The sequence below is a fragment of the Pinus tabuliformis genome, chromosome 9 (genome assembly GCF_031772625.1).
Source record: "Pinus tabuliformis cultivar Carrire ecotype Pingquan chromosome 9, CPIR1, whole genome shotgun sequence".
Classification (NCBI taxonomy): Eukaryota; Viridiplantae; Streptophyta; class Pinopsida; order Pinales; family Pinaceae; genus Pinus; species Pinus tabuliformis.
Window position 1 is genome coordinate 111,364,319 of NC_142307.1, and position 6,548 is coordinate 111,370,866.

The 6,548-nt window shown below is 35.9% G+C and overlaps 1 pseudogene; it reads left to right on the forward strand.

Moving 5' to 3' along the window:
• The first annotated feature begins 4,134 nt into the window (after nt 1-4,134).
• Nucleotides 4,135-4,698, forward strand: LOC149147328 (heat shock protein 90-1 pseudogene; annotated as a pseudogene).
• Nucleotides 4,699-6,548: the final 1,850 nt, after the last annotated feature.

Consider the following 6,548-nt stretch of genomic DNA (forward strand, 5'->3'; position numbering starts at 1 on the left):
ATTTGATTATGGAGAAAGAACCATCAATAGATGAACAACTTGATATCTAAGAGCAAAAAGTGAAGTGCAAGTTAAAGAAATGATACTAATGAAAATCAAACTACAGAAAAATAAAGGTCAACAACATAGACAAGATGATCACATATGCCATTAGTCATGAAATCAAAGCAAAATTAAACACACTTGCATGAATTAAAATTGCATGAATGAAAAATCTAATCTACCTTACATTCTACAAAGCAATATTTACAAAATGAAATCTACTCTACTTACATCCTAATATGCTCCATGACATCTACTTCACATCTCCTTCCATGTTGAGAACATCAAAGCTTTATTCAATTTCTTCAAAAGTACAAAGTACAAAAGCTTTCAAAAGCCATGGGACTAACAAGCTAAAAGGACTAAGAAAAGACTAAAAGGGAAGACTAACAAATGAAGGAGAGAGATCTCCTATTTATACAAAAAGATGAGAGCCATCTCATTAATGAGAATCCATGAATCTCTCCCTCTACCTCTAGAGTCCTAATCAGAATAGGAACTAATAAGACACATGTATTCTTAGAGTTACAATACAATTAGGAGATGTGACACATATCCTCATGATCCCATGATTCTTTCCAACCAAATTCGAATTTGTCCTTAGAGTGCCACATAAGGGTCTTCTAGAAGCCTCCTTTCAACCTACACATGTCAACAATCTCAACCCATTTGTTAGGTATAAGCATATGCACACTATTTTCTAATGTTTAACCACAAATTTACTTAGAAGGCTTAGAAATAATAAATATTGGAAAAACATGAAGGTGGCCCAATGATAATGAAAGTGGGATGAATGTGGTGACATAATAGTGAAATGGAGGTGATATAATGGACATAATAGTGAAAGTATAATGCAAATGAATGACATTTTCAAGACTCAACATACCCCCCAACTGAAGCTATTGCATGTCCTCATGCAATATATATTACATTAACTCTTTTGATCCTTGAGCTTTGGCTTAACTTTGTATGATATCATTTGATAACTTCATATTTCTGCAAAGTGTTTCACTTGAATTGCAACATGGTTGGTTCTTGTATTACAACCATTTTTTTTTTGTTGCCTTCTATTTTGATCTTTGAACTTTGCATAATGATATTTTGATTATTGTTGCAAAGCATATCTTTATTGGATTGCATGATGGTTGGTTCTTGTGTGACAACCATGATTTTGTTTGTATCCAATTTATCCTTTAAGCACTTTTTCAAAAGCCATTGTATGCTCATAATAGCAATGTAATAATTAATATATGTTGGAAGTATGTGAGCTCTTGAATATGATATGGACATGGAAAGATATGAATATGAATGTATTCCCCCCCCAACTGATGGTATTGGCAATTTTATGAAATGAGGAAGAGAAATGTTTTTCCAACAATTATCATTCTAGCTTTTTATGGAATTTTATGGTCAAAAGTTAGAAAATGACGTACCTTCACTTACCCTTTGGAATGGATGAGGTGTATGTGTGGTGGCTGAAAAATTCTGATCATATTCTTCTTCAAGTGGCTGAACAAGAGGATTCATGGATAGAGAGATAAGATGACTTTTTATTGCTTCTACTAAAACTTGCTGAATCTGCTCCAAAATGCTGAAAATAATAGTCTTCATGTCTTCAAAACTCATTGGCACAATTCCTACTATGTGAAAAGATGTTCTGATGTCGAACATAGTAGGAAATTGTTGGCTTAGTGGCCATTAATGGATGCCACTAGTCAACACGAGAACTCTCACCATTGATGACAATGAGAGTCAAGATGCCCAAACACATCTTGCTAGGTACGAATGAATTTGCTGATGTCGAGTCACCTAGAAGATCTAACGAACAAGGGACATTAATGTATTCCCATTGTTTGTCAGCATGAGGACTTGCCATTAAGACATGCAAGCCTCAAAGTGTTTTTACAAAGAACTTAGACTCAAAGGACTATGGACTCAATAATTTGCATTGAAGCAGGGCTTATTTGCAGAATGAAAATGACAAGGAATGGAAAATGAAAATGGAAAATGGAAATGTAGAGTAGAAATGGCAATGGGCAATAAGCATATGAAAGAGCCTCTTGCTTTTATTTGTGGGTTATGAATGGAGAAAAAGAGATGGAAAGTGTATGTGAATGTAAGTGAAAAGTATGGAGTGAAATGAGGTGAATGGTTTATTATGAAGTATGGATGTGATGGATGGATGTGATGGAGACAATAGTATCTGAAAGTTTTTCAAGTGTTTGGATCTGATTTTGCATCAACATATTTCCTCTTTGTTGCTGATCATCCTCTTATGAAACAAATTGGTCTCTTAGAGAGACACCATTCTCTTGTAGTCATTTGTCCTTCCTCCTGAAACCTGCAAAAAAAACTAATACTTCTTCTGCAATGGAATGTAAGATTATCAAAGGAGAGAGGTGATCAATCTCTCTAGTTATGATATTTACACACAAAACTAAGAATTTGTATTAATGAAACAAGTTCTCAAAGGAAAAATCAAAAGAATTTATACCTGCTTTGGAATTAGTGCCTCAAGTTGATGTTGCTTCTTTTCAGCAATTTATTTCATTATTTGCCATTTCAAACTCTAATGATATATTTCTCATTGTATAGATCTTTTTGAGATCTTTCCAATGGTACTTAAATCATCAAAATCTGATTTTGTATGAGAAAGATAGGCTGATTTGAATAATGAGGTTTTTCTGGCTGCGGAATTGGGGGACAGCTCTGTAGCTAAAAATCTTGAATAAAAAGTTAGCCATTCATCTTTCATTATCAGTGCAAAATTAATCAATACCTTCAGAAAAGTGAGAAAATAACTTGTTCATTTCATTGATTCAAAATTATTATTTTTTCTTGACATGCAGCAACTTAGTGTGGCGACTCAGTGTGGCGACTTAGTGATAACACACAATTTGACTTCCCTTTGACCGGGGTCTTTTTCATCAAATTTGATCGAATGAATAGGACACCATCCATGTACCAACATTTCCCCAGCTACCCATGTGACTTGTTTTGCTTGATGACACCTGCAACCTAGAGTTTAACAAAACAACTGCGGAATCTGGGATTGGCTGCGGAAACACTGTATTGGCTGCGGAAACGCTGTATTGGCTGCGGAAAGTGCAGAGTGTAGAAAGTACTGTGAAATGGAGTGGCTGTGTGCGTGGAAGAGAAAAAAAATGTGCCCCTTCAAGACAACTAACTTAACTAGTGCAATTCACGGTTCAGCTCTGCCAAGCTTTCCCATTCTCGGCTTTCAACTCCGGCTGAAAATTTTACTGTGTGTGGACGTTCAAGGGAAGAACAAACTAAGCAGTTTCCCCATCTCAACTTCGGCTGAAGCTTTGACTGTTTATGGATGCTCAAGGAGGATGCTCACGGGAAAGATGGATGGACTACGGCTGTAAGTGGAATAGCCGCAGTGTTATGCAAGGTAATACGAGTTTGAAACGGAACTGTGGAGCTTGAAACAGAGCTGCGGGGTTTGAAACAAAGCCGTGGAGTTTAAAACAGAACCGTGGATTTTGCAGCGAGAATAAGAGTGGAAATGGTGTGAGTGAGTGAGGGAGTGGAAGACAAGCAACGGAAATAAGAGTTATACGGTGGAGAAGAGCCGTACTTGGTTCACGCCACGTTTATCAATCGGCTGTGAAGAGCCGTATCCAACCAAATCACGTAATGGAGTGAAAACAGAGCCGTCTTCACTTGGATCACTGCTGGTTTTAATGAATTGCAACGGGTGGCATATGGGCAAAGAACGTGGTAGAGGTGGCAGCATAGAACCGAATTTGAATTCCCCTTCTTCAGGTACGCCGAACACATCAAACTATCAGTTAACTCACGTTTTTCTTCACGCGGCGGCAAAAAAGAGGCTCCAAAGAACCGAAGATTTCTCCCAGACCGCCACGAATTTTTTCAAACGGTTTCTGGGTTATCTAATTAACCCACCTGGCAAAAAAACCCATGTTTTAGTTTTTTGAAATTCGTCTCCATTTGGGCAAATCGAACGTTTGAAGTTTGACGTTTTTCCTGTGTTTACGCATTTTTCCTGAGTTAACAGTTCTGCATTCGGCTGTGAAATTGATTTTGAAATTTTTTTTTTATTATATGGAATACTTGGAGGAGAGGTGGCTGAAGGATCTAATCAAGAAGCATTCCGAGTTCATTAGCTACCCCATTTATTTGTGGACTGAGAAGACCACCGAGAAGGAGGTCAGTGACGACGAAGAGGAGACAGAGGAGAAGAAGGAAGATGAAGGGGATATCCAGGAAGTGGAGGAGGAAAAGGAGAAAGATAAGAAGAACAAGAAGGTAAAGGAAGTGTCGCATGAATGGAGTCTCGTCAACAAGCAAAAGCCCATCTGAATGAGAAAGCCAGAGGAGATTACAAAGGAAGAGTATGCATCGTTCTATAAGAGTCTCACCAATGATTGGGAGGATCACTTGGCCGTGAAGCATTTCTCTGTAGAGGGTCAATTGGAGTTCAAGGCTGTTCTCTTTGTTCCGAAGAGGGCTCCATTCGATCTCTTTGATACAAAGAAGAAGCTCAACAATATTAAGCTTTATGTGAGAAGGGTTTTCATAATGAACAACTGTGAGGAGCTTATTCCCGAATACCTAGGAATGGAGATAGCCATAGATTGTTTTTTTCTCTGAAATTGTGAATTTTTATATTGCTTAGTCATTCCTGCATTTTCATTTTATTGCACTAACATCTTGACTGTAAATGTGAAAAACAGAGTGGTGGCTGCGGAAACCGGTATCAGCTGCGGAAACCAGTGTCACAGCAACCACTTAGCTAAATAGAGATAGTTAGGCAATCTTAATGGAAATGATCATGGGGAAATAACTTTTATTGATGAAATGGATGGCATGGAGTGAAAATGGAAATGAAATGAAGTTTATTTTTTCTCTTCTCCTTTCTTTTTCTCTTTTTTTTTTTTTTTTTTTTTCTTGAATCAATTGAAGTGATAAAGTTTATTTTGTCTCCTATTTTTTCTTAACAATTCTTTTTCTGATCCTCCAGATCACACAAAGTGCAGGAGGAGAGCATACTCAAGAATTATTAACCCTTTTTTTTTTTACTTAACAATCCTTTTGCTGATCCTCTAGATCACACAAAGTACAGGAGGAGAGCATACTCAAGAATTATTAATTTTTTTTTTAGATGTAAGAAATAAAGTCTCCTAATTACACTTCCTCGGCAACGGCGCCAAAATGTCTAGTCAATTTAATGTCTTAAATTGCTCTACATAAATTATCAATCCGGGTATCGTAAACTGATGAAGTGTGGTGCACTATATGTGCTTAGTTAACCTTTCTCTTACTTCGTTGTTTTATAGTTTATTTTGTTTTTGGGGTTTTGTTCTTGTTGGTTTTCTAAGGTCTTAAGAATACTTTTAAAGGACAAGTATGGATAAAGATTTCAAGACAAGGCCTATGTCCTTAATGGTAACTTCCAAAACTTAGCACTTCAAAAGAACTTAAAACATGTTATTGATGGAGTTAGTATTTAAACAAAAGTGTAAATATACAACTAGTTCAATCAAAATAAAATGCAATAATCAAATAATGAGAGAATGACTATGAGACCCAGTATCCTTGCTGCTTCAGCAAAAGGACAAGATGATTCTATCACGTCATTAGTTCATTAAAAGGCTATGTGCATCACTAATCTACAATCAACTTGAAAGCAATTTATGTACAATAATATACATGTTAAAAAGAAAATAAAATGCAGTAATTCAAACTGTACATTAATATACATGAAAATCAGAAAAAGAAATACAAGAAATTAAAGTGACAACTATACAAGGCAGGGGCCGCCTACTACCTATGAAATCGAATGCTTAAAGGAAAATAAAGACATCAAATAAAGAACTAATGACATCGGCCCAGTATCTATCCTGCTGATTTAAAATGAAAATGAAATGTGAAATCTAAGTGACACTACATAAAGGAGACAAATCACACTACTTTAACCTTTTCTTAACCTTTTTGCCTTTCAGCTAGATTTATCATGTGATAACAGTTATGAACAAGTCAGCAATGTGAGTCTTAAAGCAAACTAAACCAAGCTGTACTAAGTGATATTTTGGCTCCAACAAAGTTATTTGATTATGGAGAAAGAACCATCAATAGATGAACAACTTGATATCTAAGAGCAAAAAGTGAAGTGCAAGTTAAAGAAATGATACTAATGAAAATCAAACTACAGAAAAATAAAGGTCAGCAACATAGACAAGATGATCACATATGCCATTAGTCATGAAATCAAAGCAAAATTAAACACACTTGCATGAATTAAAATTGCATGAATGAAAAATCTAATCTACCTTACATTCTACAAAGCAATATTTACAAAATGAAATCTACTCTACTTACATCCTAATATGCTCCATGACATCTACTTCACATCTCCTTCCATGTTGAGAACATCAAAGCTTTATTCAATTTCTTCAAAAGTACAAAGTACAAAAGCTTTCAAAAGCCATGGGACTAACAAGCTAAAAGGACTAAGA